At 37.7% G+C, this 15,707-nt stretch overlaps 1 pseudogene; it reads right to left on the bottom strand.

The window, feature by feature from the left end:
- Nucleotides 1–9,014: 9,014 nt before the first annotated feature.
- Nucleotides 9,015–15,707, bottom strand: part of LOC110203871 (glycogenin-1 pseudogene) — a 36,181-nt pseudogene continuing 29,488 nt past the window's right edge.

The following is a 15,707-nucleotide window of genomic DNA, read 5'->3' as shown; positions in this document are numbered from 1 at the left end:
ACAGTCTCAGTCATCAGGATAAAAGAGAAGTCACACAACACTGAATTTCTTCTCCTAGAACTACAGGATTTGGGCTGGTTTACATACCAAGGGAAAAAGAAGTTTGCATGTTCTCCTCCCTTCACTCTTCTTGTTTCTCCTTCATTGTCCAAGAGGAACATGGCATCAGGAAAGTGAAGTCATATTTTGCAAGTGCATTGGATTAAAGTGGTGGAGGAGTGTGCAAAGTCACTAGACTCACTTTCTTCTCCAGAGCCATCTGGGTCCAGTGGCAAGAAATAAATCAGGAGAAGTAAAGATATCTCCCACATCCCTTCAATAAAAGGAAGAACAGCTGCCACCTCCAGGGGGTTAGTCCTCTTCCTGATCTGCAAAGAGAAGGATCCTCTAGAACTGGTTCTAAAACCCTGGAGAACATTTTATGACACCAAGAATATGCAACACTGATGATGCAAAAGACAGGGTCTGTCATTTCCAATCACTCCAATTATTCTCAATACCAAGAAAATGCTTATTAGGCTTTTTCTATTATTGATATCTCAGAAGTGATGGTTTTGACGCAGTGTCAATGACCCCACATTACTTAGATAACTCTAAACATGTTGGATGACATGTTGTAGGCTTTTCTGTGCTCCTAATACATTTCTAACTGATCTTAGGCCCATTTCTGAATGTCAAACCTCCTCAAACATCTTCCACTTCTAATGACCAACACACTGAGTCTCTTTTGTGAATCAGTTTATTCTCAGTGTCTCTTTTGCTGGTCCTTGGCACTCTACTGCTTCCTAACTCAACTTTTCATCTCCTTTTTCCCAGGATTACATTTCAAGTAAATTATTTACCCATAGTTTCAGTTATACTCACTCATTGCCTTGATAGGAATAGGTCATATACCTTTTTTCCAATGTTTTAGGTGGAGAAATTCAGTTATGAATGTCACAATTCACAATAAGAGATTTGCAAGTCACCTCCAACAAATACCTTGTTCCTCAGAGAGTCGAAGCTTATTCAATGGGAGAGAGAAAGTGTTATTCTCTGTGTCATTGACCTAATATTCTGATTTATGGAGCAAGTGTGGCTAAGATTTCAATGAAATGATCCTCAAAGTTCAGGTACCGTTCTCATCACCCAGAAGATATAGCTCTGCTGCCACCTGCTGAATGTTTAATTGTATACACAGAAACATATTTCCATTCTCACTTCCACGTTCTTTTTTTAAAAGAAGGAATATTTATAATTTCAGGGCCCTTATACTTTTCGAGTTGTATATCTAAAATATTTTCAAGATCATCTTTCTTTTTTTCTCAAGGATTCAACTCTGGGGGGGGGAAAGAATAAAAGCCAACAATCCCTCTCTTAATCACCATTATAGCTATGGAGTCTTCATCATAAAGCATGGAGTCTGAGCCATGTTTATTTGGTTTCTTTGCCCTGTTACTGTGATTACATTTTAGGTGGCTTCTTCTTACTCTGTTATTTACCAAATGAAGGATAATTTACAATACAATAGAGCTGTGAACAGAGTTCAATGACTATAGAAGAGAAAAGCATAGATTGGTAATCTTCAACTGCTGAGGCCATAAGTCAGTGTTTAAGACATGCTAGTATAAGTGTTAGATTTTTAAACTTTTCCCATTTCAGACATAAAATGATCACCCTATGTGTCCTATTCACAAATAGTAAAGGTTGCAAAACTTGGGAGTGTCTCATTTACTGTCTGTAAAGCAAATTTAAATTAAGCTTAATATTTTTAACTCCCTTAGTTAACATGACCACTTTCGATCAACCTGAGAGTATTTAGGGTTCTTGCTTATATGATGAAGGCAACTGATGCCATGCAAGCTAAGTCTAGATTAGCCAAGCCCCTTGCCTTGATATAAAAAAAAAACCAACACACTCTATTTTAAATAGAGTGAGAATCAGCTCTGCTCTCAGAAGTTGAGCTAAATAGAAAAGCAGCCCCAGGGAATCCAACAGTAAGAACTGGCCAGCAAACATACTGTTCCCAGAAAAAGTAACATTTTCGCTATTACAAATGCCCAGATTAACTACAAAAGGCATGTAAATGAAGACACTATCTGCATAAAGAGAATGAACTGATAAATAGATTATAAAATGATTTTACAAATAAACATATTTCTGTCTAATACCCATCTCTAGAGTGGGGGGAAAGAAAAAAAAAATTATTTTGATAACTTTTTAAAAGTTCATTTAAGCTTACTTAAAGGGAATAGCATGGTGTGCATAATAGATTTTCATTTCGTATGCAATCACTTTTTAATATATATTAGGAAAATTTCTTTTATTCCATAAATTAAATAACATAAATTTTAAAACATTTTTAAAGAGCACTATCAAATTTCACAATAAGAGAAACGAAGTCAGAGTCTTGAAGGGGCAGAGACTTGCACTGGCTTGGCCAGCTTTGTTTCTTATATGTATCTTTTAGCTAGCATACTATGCATGGGCCCACTCTTCCCATTGACTCTGTGTATATTTGTGGAAGAGTGTGCCTCATATTTCCAGTGGAAAGGTTCATGCTGTAATTGTTTCCTTTCTTTGAACTAGTTGTGCCAAGTGGTTTGAGTCTTTGAGTGTGGACTCAAAAATACCTGGGGTCACTGACCTCTTGATCTTACAACTTATAAACATGATATAGAGGAATAGACCAAGAGGGCAATGCTACATTAGAAATCACACCCTCTGAGGAAAATTTTTTTTAGATTTTCTTCAATAATATAAAGAAATTTGCACCAAAATGTGATCATATATTCTTAGTTTTGTGACAAACAAAATGGAGAAATCTCTTTCCTTTCCAATTCTCACTGAGGCAGTGCTTGGGTGCTTATGTTAGGTGCTTGTACTTGGACCCCAGTTTACCTTGGTCCCAAACAGTATAACAACTTGTGACTTAAGCATTTAATCAAGAGCATCACATTTCATTTGAAATATTACCAGAATGAATTAAATTACCTTTTGGTTGTGTTCCGGTGCACAAAACTTGTCTCTTATGTGAGGCAGAAAAGATTAAGTGCTACTCAATCTGCCTCTCTTTGATCTGAGAGGAAAGGATTCACCCTTCTTTCCTCCTTATCTCTCTCTCTTCTATATTCAACAACTTGGCCAAAGTTAGAATGTAAAGACAGAGAGGGAGAAAGAATTTTTTCCCTAACAATTCTCCAAAAGTTTCAAAACCTTTTACTCTCAAACCCTCTCTTCACACTGTTCATGCAAATAGCTTATGCTTTTCTTTCTACCCATACTTCTCTCATTCCTACATGCTTAAACTTTCTTGCCTTCCTTCTACTTACTTATTCCTCTGATGGGCTTTGATTAAAGTGCCTTTAAAACTGCACATATCTGACTTCTTTCTAATTATGACCTGACACTTCGAGGATCCTTCTCAACTTGCCTTTTACCAATCATATAACCTAAATAATAAAGTATTCTTCTCTCTGCCATCCACCTGCTCCTCTGAGGCTGCTGTTACCAGGGAGGAAGAGGGAAGAGAAAGAAAGGGCATTCCAGAGTCAAGCTGCAGCCCTTGGAATGCTCTTCTTGCTACCTGCTGCAAAGGGTGTCAAATTACACACAGACACAAACACGGAATAGATACAAATAATGACAGGGAGAATCCAAAAGCTCAGAGACTTGTCAGAAATCCCCTACACAAATCAGACAATATTTTTTTGTTGCTCTCCAGATCTTATGGAGTCCAGGCAAAACTTTCCTTAAGTCCTGGAGACTGAGCTTTCTCCAGTTCTGTAAAAGATAACCTAAGCAAATCAGGAGGTGAAGAGGGAGATTGGCCCATCCTCCTTGCCTATGAGCAAAAAAAAAAAAAAAAAACTGGCTCCTGTAGTCTACTTGCCTCCACCAGCGTCCTGCTGAGGGACAAAAAAACCCGCAAAAGTTCCCAACAAGGCTTCCCTTGTCAAGAAGGAAATCTGCTAGAGCCTGTTGCAACCTCGACCCATCCCCACCAAGCCTTCCTAGCTGCTTGAGGGCAGCCCAACTATAGGCGAGAGGAGAGGGAGGCTTACCTCAACTGGAGAAGGCCTGAGACTTCAGACAAGGCCCACACTGGGTGCCATAAATGTTGAGGTATGAGAGGCTGTGACCCCTCAAAGACTGGAGTACTCGATGGGTCATCTGGAATGAATTCCCAGACTCAAGCATTCTTTAAGTCAAGGTGACAAAGATTTATTGTTATACTTTTCAGTGTGCAAGGATTCTTAAGGATCCTGCTGTCTTAAAATGGTACAGTTAAACTTTATATAGGATAAAATACAATAAATCATGTGCCAAATATGTTAACTAGGTGATTGGGGTGGGATTAGGGAGTGGTTAAGGAGTGGTCAGTTCTTCAAAGACCATGCATTTCTTGTATCTACTGTGCAGGCGTTTTACCCAGAGTTCACTAGGAAAAGCCCACAAGGGGGCCACATGGAGGTGTGGTTTTAGGCCTGCTACCTCACTAAGTAAACTGAAGTTCAGGGGTAACTGAGAGTTGTATAAATTGCATAAATAAATTTATGTCAACAAATGATCAGAGTTGTTCTGGACATGGGTCTGTTCTCCTTCTAAGTCACCAGGACTGCCTAGCTCACTCTCTTGATTGTTGTTTGTTTGAAAACCTAAAGCCTGCATAATTCTCTTTAGTAAAATCAACACACTCAGCTGTCTCATAGAAAGTTAGAGACTATATATCTACTTCTGCATCCATCATCATGATGGTAACAATAATAATAATGGCCTTTCATATTGCTCTTTAAGGTTTGCAAAGAGTTTTAGAAATACTATCACTTCTTATCCTAATAACTCTGGGAGATAAATATTATATATTATTATTATTATATTATTATTATTATTATTATTATTATTATTATTATTATTATTCTATTCAGTGTGAGAAATATCTTCAAGGATTTTCCAGGGTGAGAAATGCATGCAATGGACATTCACTGTAAGACCCATCTTTCCTCCTTTTTTGAATCTCAAAAATCCCTTGGGATTATTTTTCAACCATTTCAATCATTCTAACTTTACCGTAGTTTCTGAAGAAAAGGCAAAAATTCTCGAGAAGGCTAAATCCTGTTAAGGTGCATTTCATTCAGTACCCCTCCTATTTCTTCTATAATTAGAGAATACTCAAAATATTACCCCCTGTTCTTAAACCTTTTCTTTTTTGCATGCTTTTGCAATTTATTTTCTTTATTTTTTTAAATTTTTTTTCATTTTAAACTTAAATACAAAAAACAAAAGAAGAGCTTTATGTACACAGCACAACGAAAAAGCAGATTCAATATAAAACAATGAATATCCATTTTAATGTTTACTTCTAAAAAAAACCTATGTAATACTACATATCATTTTCATAGCTACCCTGATTTTCTGTATTTCCTTCTAAATTTTATTTGTTCTCTGCTGTTTTTTCTCCCTCCCTTCCCATCTCAACTTATAGATAGCTACCATTACACACAAATATGTTTGTGTGTGTGTTTATACATGTGTGTGTATATATGTACATGTATTTATGTATATGTATGTAAAACCATACTAAACACTCTTCTATTTATCAGTTCTTTCTGTGGGTAGGGATAGTATATTCTTTCATAGGTTCTTTGTAGTTCATTTGAGTATTTATAAACTCCTAATGATTTAGTCATTCAAAGTTGTTGTTAGAATACTTTTGCAGTTGCTGTGTACAATGTTCTTCAGGTTCTGCTTATTTCACTCTTCATTATTTCTTCATTATTTTAGCCTTTCCATGTTTTATCTAAAATCTGTCAGCTTATCATTTCTTACGGCACAGTAGTATTCTATCATAATCATATATCACAGCTTGTTTGGCCATTCCCCAATTGGTGAGCATCCACTCAATTTCCACTTCCATGAGAGCTGCTATAATTATTTTAGAACACATAGATTCTTTTCCTTTTTATCTTAAATCAGCTTGGGAAACAGATCTAGTAGTATTATTCCTGGTACAAAGGTTATAAACACTTTTGTAACTCTTTGGGCATAATTCCAGGTTGCTGTAAAAGTGGTTGGATCAGCTCACAGTTCCACCAACAGTGAATGTGTTCCAATTTTTCCACTACCCCTCCAAAATTTGTTGCTTGCCCTTTCTATCACTTTATCCAATCTGATAGGTTTAAGGTGATATCTTAAAGTTGCTTTAATTTGCATTTCTCTAACCAGTGGTGATTTAAAGAATTTTCCATATGACTATAGTTTTGATTTCTTCGTTGAAAAACTGCCTGTTCATATCCTTTGACAATTTATCTATTGGGAGATGATTCACATTCTTATAAATTGGACAAAGGTTTTACATAGCATATATGAAACATTTATCTGAGAAAGCATCTTTAAAAATTTTCCCCAATTTTGTTTTCCTTCTGATCTTGGCCACATTGGTTATATTTGTACAAAACCTTTTTAATTTAATATAAGTGATATTCATTTTACACCACACAATACTCTCTACTTCTTGTTTGTTCATAAGTTGCCCTCCACCCCATAAATCTGATAGGTAAAATGGGCCATATTCTTCTAATTTTGATATAATATCAACCTATCTATCTAGGTCACACATAAATTTTGAACTTATGTAAAATATACATCCCAACAGAAGATCATCATCAGTATGTCAATTTCATGATAGTATGCTTACTCATTTTGGTCTAACAAAACCAACAAAACACAAATGTTCCAGCAATCACCCCATGCCATCCATACATGGAACCATTGGTCACAGCAAATGGAGTTTTGCATGAGGTGGATAAGTTCACTTCCTTGGCAGTATGCTTTCCAGGGATGTACGCATTGAAAATGAGGTTGATGTATGCATTGCCAGAGCTAGTTCAGTATTTGGGAGCCTTTGAAGGAAAGAGTGGGAGACAAGAGATATTAGACTTACTACCAAGCAGAAGGTCTACAGAGCTTTGGTGCCAACCTCATTGTCATATGCTTGTGAAACCTAGACACTATACCAGCACCATGTCAGATAAATGATTTGCTTCCATTTGAACCATCTTAGAAAGATTCTGAAGATCACCTGGTAAGATAAGATACCATACACTCAGGTACTTTTTTGAGGTAAGCTGCGAGGCATTGAAACTCTACTGCAGAGAGCACAACTTCAACGGACTGGCCACATTGTTCTAACACCAAACATATGCTTGCCAAAAAAACTGCCATATGGGGAACTCACACAGGGGCAAGTGCTCACATGGGGGTCAGAAAAAAGGATGAACATCTCTCTAAAGAATTTTGGAAATGGGGCAGCTAGGTAGCACAAGGATAGAGCACTGGCCCTGGAGTCAGGAGGACCTGAGTTCAAATCAGGCCTCAGACCAAACATGACATTTACTAGCTGTGTGACCCAGGGTAACTCACTTTATCCAAACTGCCTGAAAATAATAAAAAAAATTAAAATTTTGGAATTGATTATGTGACACTGGCACAGGACAGAGGCATGTTCTCATCAGAGAAGGTGCTGTGTCCAAGGATGAAAACTAAATTGAAGAAGCTCAAAAGAAATGCAAGATGTGCAAATTTAGAGAATCCACCCCAAATGTTCACACGTGGAATCTTTATGCCCAACTCGTGGTAGAGTATTCTGAGTTTGTATTGGTCTGATCAACCACAGTCAGATGCACTATAACTTGACTCTAACATAGTGACATCATTTTGGTCCTCTTTCAAAAGGAAGAACAACAACCATCCAATCTTGGTAAATGGTATGATATTGGTCTTATTAAATTGGCCCAGTTTCTGTCAGACTGCTCTTCACCTTTCCCAAAAATTTTGACCAATAAGAAATTCTTATCCCAAAACCTTAAATTTTCACATTTATCAAATACAGGTTTACTAAAATCATTTGCTACTGTATGATGCATGTCTGCTCTGTTCAACCGATCAGTTCATGTAATTCTTTCTGTGCATTTCTAAGAGTATCCTGCTCAATATTTCTTATAGTACAATAGTATTCCATCACAATCACACAGCATGTCTGGTTCAGCCATTTCCCCAACTGACTGACATTCCCACAATTACCAGTTCTTTGCCACCACAAAAATAGCTGCTATAAATATTTTAGAACATCTAGGTTATTTTCCTTTTTCCCTAATCATCTTTGTAAGAGGCCTAGTAGTGGTATTGCTGGGTCAAAGGGTATAGGCAGTTGAATAACTCATTGAGCATAATTCAAGATTGCTCTCCAAAATGATGGATCAGTTCACAATTCCACAAACCATGCATACATGTCCCAAGAATTTTAAAAACATATTTGCTGTCTAACTTTTTATTTTCACTACTCAGTGTTCATTGTTATGCATAGTGCTACCAGAGGTAAACATTCAGAAAACTCACTCATCCCCAAAATGCATACAACTGCATGCTACCATAGTACATACAGAAAACTGGTTTTTAAAAAAATCTTTTTTTATAAAGAGAGATTAAAAGGGTACCATCATTTCTGGTAACAATTATTAAAGTTGTGACTCAATTTGACAGTATTACTTTGCTATTCAATAAAAGAAGAATTGGGACCACTAGGGCAGTGTCTGATCAATCCTAAAATATCTATCTACTACAGAAAATTAGGAAGGCAAATATTAGTGCATTTCCCATTTATTTTTATGAAGAGAACTGAGCAAAGCCCAGTTCTTCAGGTTTCAGGAGCCGAGGTCCATAGTTTAATAACTTCATTCCCACTCATCAAATTTATTTGTGATTCACATTAAATAAAAAATTTCTTAAATTTTCTCTGAATGATCATGTGAGGAGTCACTCAGCAATTAATTGACCAGAAAATGAGCTTTTTACTTCTTGACTTCTGTCCGATTTTCAACTTTAGTACTATAAACCTACAAATGAGAAGCTTTAGTCAAAGCCACTAGCAACTATAATGAACCATATGCAACACTTTTTCTAGATGCTAAATTATCTAGAACCAGTCCTGTGTTACCAATGTTTGCACAGAGAAAATTGTGGTGTTCTTAGTGGAGTTAAATGTCCAGTTTCTCCTTGATATTGAAGGAATTTGCTCCCATGGAATCAGCCTGGCCTTGCTCCCACCACTCCTTGTGTTCACCCAAGGATAAAAATGGTTGTGAGGGAGGGTTGAGGTTCCCAATGGACATATGTGAGATTGCATCTGGGACTTTCTCTGTGAAGGTATCATTGCCAACACCAAACTGCTAGAGAAAGGTAAAATGTTGGTGTTGAAGATATCCCAACAAATAGTGAGGAATTGTGAGTCATAATGGGGTCATGAACGTCATTCCTGCAACTTTTCATTTGGGGGTTAGGTATAATTCCATAATTTGATTCATCTCAGGAGATGCATGAATTCTGCCTTTGCCCCAAGGACCTTAAGTGCTGGATGGTAGAAGTATATAATAATGCTGCTTAGGTTATAAATAAATGCCAGGTGTTTTCTGATATTTCTTGTTGCCCAACAGCTAAAGAAGATGTTCATCAAACCCTGACCCCACCACCAAAGCTGCCCTTTCAGAAGCCATATGTAACAGCTGATAGTATTTCAGTGGAAGATCAACAAAGACTCCAGAATTGAAACACTCAGACCAATGTGCCTATGGTGCTGCCAATAGCTTCTCTCTCTCTTTCTCAAAATACTCATCAACATTTGCCAGTAACAGAGTATCTGCCTCCATGAACACACATTATGAATACTGTTTAGTGACCAGAAGTAGAGTTTCTGTCTTTTCCTTGAGGTTGAATGAGCTGGATATTCGCTGTCCAAGGTGTTGATCATGATGATTACATTGAAAATCTTTTCTAAACTTTCCTGTTATGGAGCTGGGGAGGCAGTCACTGCTCACTGGTGAGTGCAGGAACCCAAAGCACCTCGATGAAGGGGCACCTGAGAGGAACATCTAGATCTTCCTTACTTTCAAAAAAGAATTTAAATATTTTTTAATAAGTTATTCTATCAACATTTACCCATTTGCCTTAATACTTTTTTGGCTATATTGGTCAGTCAATCACTAGAAGTTCCTTATGTAATGTCGGTTTCATTCATGATTGAAGGTCCAAAAATCTCCTCACAATGATTGATTAAATTTGTTACATCAGTCAAAGGAGAAAAATAGAAACATTTATTGACATTTCCTTACAAGTGATGAATGGGACACTCTTTAGTCTCTGTGTACAGTCATGATTATGCATTTGAGAGAAATAATTATTTCTCACTTACATTTAATTACTATTTCTTTAAATAGGGCCAAGATTTTGCCCTTCTTCTCCTCACTGACAAGTCACTTCCTGTGGGTTATTCAGGCAGCCTTTGAAGGGCTAATACTGAGAGGGAGAACTAAGATCTGTTCGAAAGTAAAGTTAGGTGAATTGATGGATTGAAACCCATTGTGTTTTAGTCAGACAAGTCTGGGAAAATGTGGGTTCTCCCTTTTATCACACGAGGATATGAATCCAAATAATTTCTTTGACCAAAACCAAGTGATTAGAATCACATCCCCACATCTTCAGTAGAATAGGTCCCTGTCTTAGTATAATATTCATTCTTCATTGACCAATCAGAGTTGATTCAAACTCTCAGAAATACACATTTTTAGATGGGCATTGAATGGGTTCCATGATGGGTTTTTTTTCAAAGCGAGATGGCCAAATGGCCATTTTTTATTAATAACATGCTAGCATTATTAATAAAATGATTAATTACTGAGAAATGTGCCTTTCAAACTTTTTATATGTTGCACATAATGTATGTGAGATTTCTGTATGCGTATAATACTGAGAAAATGAAAATTAAAATGGATCTGCTGAGGTTTAGAGGTGGAGAGCTGGGACCCCAAAAACAGAACACCAGGGTCCTATTCAAATGAATTCAATTTCAGCCAATGTCATGGTATATTAGAACATTGGGGTGAGTGAGATTTAAAGGATCGGCCATATTGGACAGACTCTTAAGCAATCTACACATGTGTATTGCTAATATAAATGGGCCAGGTGTTAAGAATCTGAGTCCCTTAAGTAGGACAGATGGATCTTATATATAGAAAGACTGTGGAAGGGATCTAGGAGTGCCCAAATAGTCTGGGGAACCTGGAGGAAGGGGTCCAAATAGGATTAAAAGTGGAAAGTGGATGGAGGTAGAGGGAAGTGCCATAGGGAGGTAAGGCAATGGAGGGCTAGGCTAGCTTAAGGGTAACAGAGAATTGGGAGATTGGGCATAAAAGATAATGAAAGGCCAGTTGGTAAGATTAAAGCCTCAGAAGAACTAGAGATTTGAACATGTGGGAAAGTCCAGGAATTTTCCTTTTTGGAATCCAGATCCCAAAGACATAATTTTTTATCTTTTAGGAGTTCAGATCCCATCTCATCAGCTCCTCTATCATTTTCTTATTGATCCTATCTACAACTTATTGCTTTTGTCCAGTAACTGACTTCTTAGTCTCTGTCTCTAAACTTAGTTCAGAATTCCGCTGACCTGTGATGGGTTAAGTTTAGAAATCCAGTTCTCTTGCTAACTACTGTTCTATTCTTGCCTCAAGGAATTCTGGTAACTTTGGAAGATATGGTCTGCCACAGGGAAGTTGGCCCTATTATATTTACAACACCTTCAATCCTTCACTGATGTCTGGTTTGCTGTCCAAGTAACTCTGGGCCATTTTCTTGGGCCTTACAACTGGACTCAATCTATAACCCCTTCTTAGTCATGAAAAGGAGAGAAGGAGGGTTGTTGCTAGCCCTCCAATTTCCATCCAATATGGTGTTATCCAAACTTCAGCTATATAACCAATTATGTTGCCCTTAAGCACATGATGTCACCTATCCTGTTATGTTTTTTCTTCTGTAGTTGCCAAAAACCTTTAAAAGGGAAGCTGTCCTTTTCCTTGGCATCTTTGACTGGAGAATGAGGCAGCCGTTGAACCATCTTATTCTCAGATTATTTTTCTTGATAATACAATGTTATCTTGCTTAGAGAAATGTGCCTTAGTTTACATTTTTCTTAAATTTAACTTTCAACAATATTTAATAGTAATGAGTATTATTTTCTTAATGTGTTAAAATGTCAGAGAAATTACTTATTATCTACCTAACATGGAAATCATGGATAGAACACATCTCAGCAATGTTGGAGAGTCTCATTCATGAAGAAACACTAGGTCAAATCAGCAACAAGCTTTTATTAAGCACTTACCATGTGCCAGGAAGAGTGCCAAAAGCTGGGGATACAAAAGCGAAAAACAGTCCCTGTTTTTAAGGAGGTTAGTCTCATTCAGGGAGACAACATGAAAATAATTATGCTCAAAATTTATATGGTATATATGTGTGTGTATTTGTGTGCATGTGTGTGTCTGTTTGTATGTATGTATATACAGGATATATCCAGCAAAAAGACACTGGAATGAGGATTGGAGAAGGAAGAGGGGGGCAGAATTTCAGGTGAGATTGGAAAAAAGCCAAAAGGGAGAAAAGGCAGGGATGAGGAAGAGAAGAATTCCTTTTTTCTTTTTTTGGGGGAGGGGATAGGAAGAGGGGGCGGGCAGGGAAGCAGTCAGAGTGAAGTGACTTGCCCAGGGTCACATAGCTAGTAAATGTCAAGTATCCCAGACCAGACTTGAACTCAGGTCCTCCTGAGTCTAAGTCTGGTGCTGTATCCACTACACCACCTAGCTGCCCCTAGAAGAAGAATTCCAACCAGTGAGAACACATGGAGTTCAGAAATGAAATCTCTTGTGAAAGTAACAGTGAGGAGGTCAGCATCACTGAATTGCCAAGCACAAGGAAGGAAGCAAGGTAGAATAAGAGAGGAAAGATAGGAAGGGGCTGTGTTATGAAAGGTTGTAAAAGCCAAATAGCATTTTATATTTTCTCTCGAGGTAATACAGAGTCACTGGAATTTGGGGGAAATCATCATATCTGTGCTTAGGAAGATAATTTTGATAGTTAAATTTAGTATGGACTAGAGTGAAGAGAGTACTGAGGCTGGGAGAACAACCAGCAGACTAGCTTAATAGTCCAGTTTGAGCTGATAAGGGCCTACCTCCGTGGTTGGGGTACTTTGAGGAGAGAAGGAAGAGTATTCTAGATATGTGATGAAAGTACAATTTACAAGAGATAACTACCAATTAAATATGGGTACAATGGGAGTCAGAGTCAGGCATTAAGATTCATGGCTAGCTACTGGAAAACTTGCTTTCTGCTGGAATAGAAGAAAAAACAACACAGGCCAGAAATAGAAATGATTCAGATTCTCTCTACACCTGTTGCTGGATCTAGGCATCTTGTATTATGTGCATCATGAGCTCAACCCCTTTCTGGACTCAATGGCACCTCAGGGGAAGTTTCTGTATGGTCTCACATTCCATTTCCTCACTGTGTCTGTTGCACAGTAATACACAGCAGTATCCTCAGTATTAACTGAATTCTTCTGTAGATATAACATGCTGTTGCCATCATCTCTGGGGATGGTGAATCAACGTTTCACAGGGTCTACATAGCATGTCCTACTTCCACCAGTGCTAATTCTTGCAACCCATTCTAATCCCTTCCCTGAAGCCTGGCAGACCCAGTTCATCCAGTAGCTACTGAAGGTAAATCCAGAAACGTTGCAGGAGAGATGCATAGAACCCCCAGGCTGTCTCACATCACTTCCAGACTCCACCTGGACACCTGCAATACAGAGACATTGTATTAAAGTCAATAATCACATTAAGTCACCACTTCACATTGTCCCTCTCTCTCCATAAATATACCTTGGAAAATATTGAAGAGGAAATTCCAGTCCAGCTTAAATTTCATGGTGAGTTTCTAGGTTAGTCCTCTGTGTGGAAGGACACACAGAGCTTGGTCTTCTCTCCCAGAGATACAGGTACAGGTTTGTGGCTGCTTTTCATCCCAGTAGGATTGAACCCAATTTGCATGCCTTGCTCTACTGAAAGAGAAAAAGAACATCTTCTTCCTCCCAGGGAGAAGTCTCTTTCCTGAACTTCAGAGAGAAAGTTCTCTTAGAGCTGCTTCCAAAGCACTGGGAAAAGTTGGTGACTCTGAGGCTCCCAGAGTGGATGGTTTTGACTCAGTATCAATCACACCACTTCACCTCAATAACTCTAAACAGTTGGGTCTAAGACTAGTAGTAGTACTAGTGGGCCTTTTTGTTTTCCTAATAAAGTTCTCAATATTGGTCTCATTTCCGATTGTCAAAGCTTCTCAACCGTCTTACATTTCCAGTGCTCAACAGATTGAATCCGTTCTATGAATCACTTTTTTCTCAGGGTCTCTTGTCTGGATTCTTGGCACCTATGCTCTTTTCTGAGTCTTCTTTTGTTTCTCTTTACCTAAAATTACATTTCATTTAAATTATTCATCCACAATCCCAGTTATATTCCCCATTACTTTGCTAGAGGCAGCTTATATTTTTATTTCACTCACTAAAGTAACAGTGTTCATTAAGAAAATTGCAAGTCTCCTCCAAGAAACACCTTGGCAGCAGGAGGACATATCCTGCTTAATAAGAGACAGAAACTTTTATTCTCTGTGACATTGACCTAATCTTCTGATTTAGGGAGCCAGTATGGTTCATATGTCTAGGAGATGATCTTCCTATTTCAACTGCCATTCTCATTACCCAGAATATGGAGTTCCACTGCCGCCTACATTAAATTTAATTGTATACTCAGCCACATTTTTTCATTCTCACTTCCACTTTCCCTTTTTTTTTTCCAGAAGAGGGATTTGTAATTTCAGAGTCCTTATGCTTTTAGAGAGCTAGATCCAGAGAACTTTTAGAGATCATCATTATTTTGAAGGATTCAATTCCCTGGGGGAAAAAAGCCACTAATTCCTCTCTTGGTCACCATTATAGCATGGAATCTCTGTCACAAAGCAGGAGGGTTCTCAGCCATGTCTTTTTGTTTTTTCTCACCTGCTATTTTGATTACATTTGAGGTGATTCCTTCTTATTCCATTGCTTACTAAATTAAGTATAATTTATAATACAACTCTAAGTTGTGAATGGAGTTCAATGGCTATAGAAGAGAAAAGTTCAGAATAGTCCTCTTCAAGTGCTGAGTCCATAAATCACTGTTTCACACATGCTAGTATAAGGGTCTCAGATTTTAGACTTTTCCCATTTCAGATCACCCTATGTGTCCTATTCACAGATAGCAAAGGTTGCAAAACTTGAGAGTGTCCCATTCACTGTTGTAAGGAAATTTAAAGAAATGTTTATTTTATTTTTACTCCCTTAGTTGACATGAACAATTTTAATCAGCCTGAGAGTAGGGTCCTTGGTCATATGATGAAGGCAACTGATGCTACATGGGCAAGGTCTAGATTAGCCATATCCCTTGGATTGATATAAAAAAGTAATCTAGCCAGCTGTAAACAAAGGGAGAGTCAGCTCTGCTGCCAAAAGTTGAGCTAAGGAAAAAGTTGGCCAGGATACAATTGTAAGACTAGTCCAGCAAAGATACTGTTCCACAAAGAGAAATGTGGAAGTTTCAAAATAAGAAGAAGGAAGTCAAGGTCTTAAAGTGGAGGAGACTTGAGCTGGCTTCACCATGTGTATTCTTCACATGTATCTTTCAACTAGCATGTTCTATGCATGCACCCATTCTTCACCCTAACTGAGTGTGTTTGTGGGAAAGTGTGCCTCATGTTTATAGTTAGAAAGTTCATACTATACCTTTTGTCTTTACTTTGAACTAATTGCG

This window comes from Phascolarctos cinereus, unplaced genomic scaffold (assembly GCF_003287225.1).
Source record: "Phascolarctos cinereus isolate Bilbo 61053 unplaced genomic scaffold, phaCin_HiC Scaffold_22;HRSCAF=505, whole genome shotgun sequence".
Lineage (NCBI taxonomy): Eukaryota > Metazoa > Chordata > Mammalia > Diprotodontia > Phascolarctidae > Phascolarctos > Phascolarctos cinereus.
The sequence above is the reverse complement of the archived record's forward strand: the minus strand, read 5'-3'. Positions and strand labels throughout refer to the sequence as shown.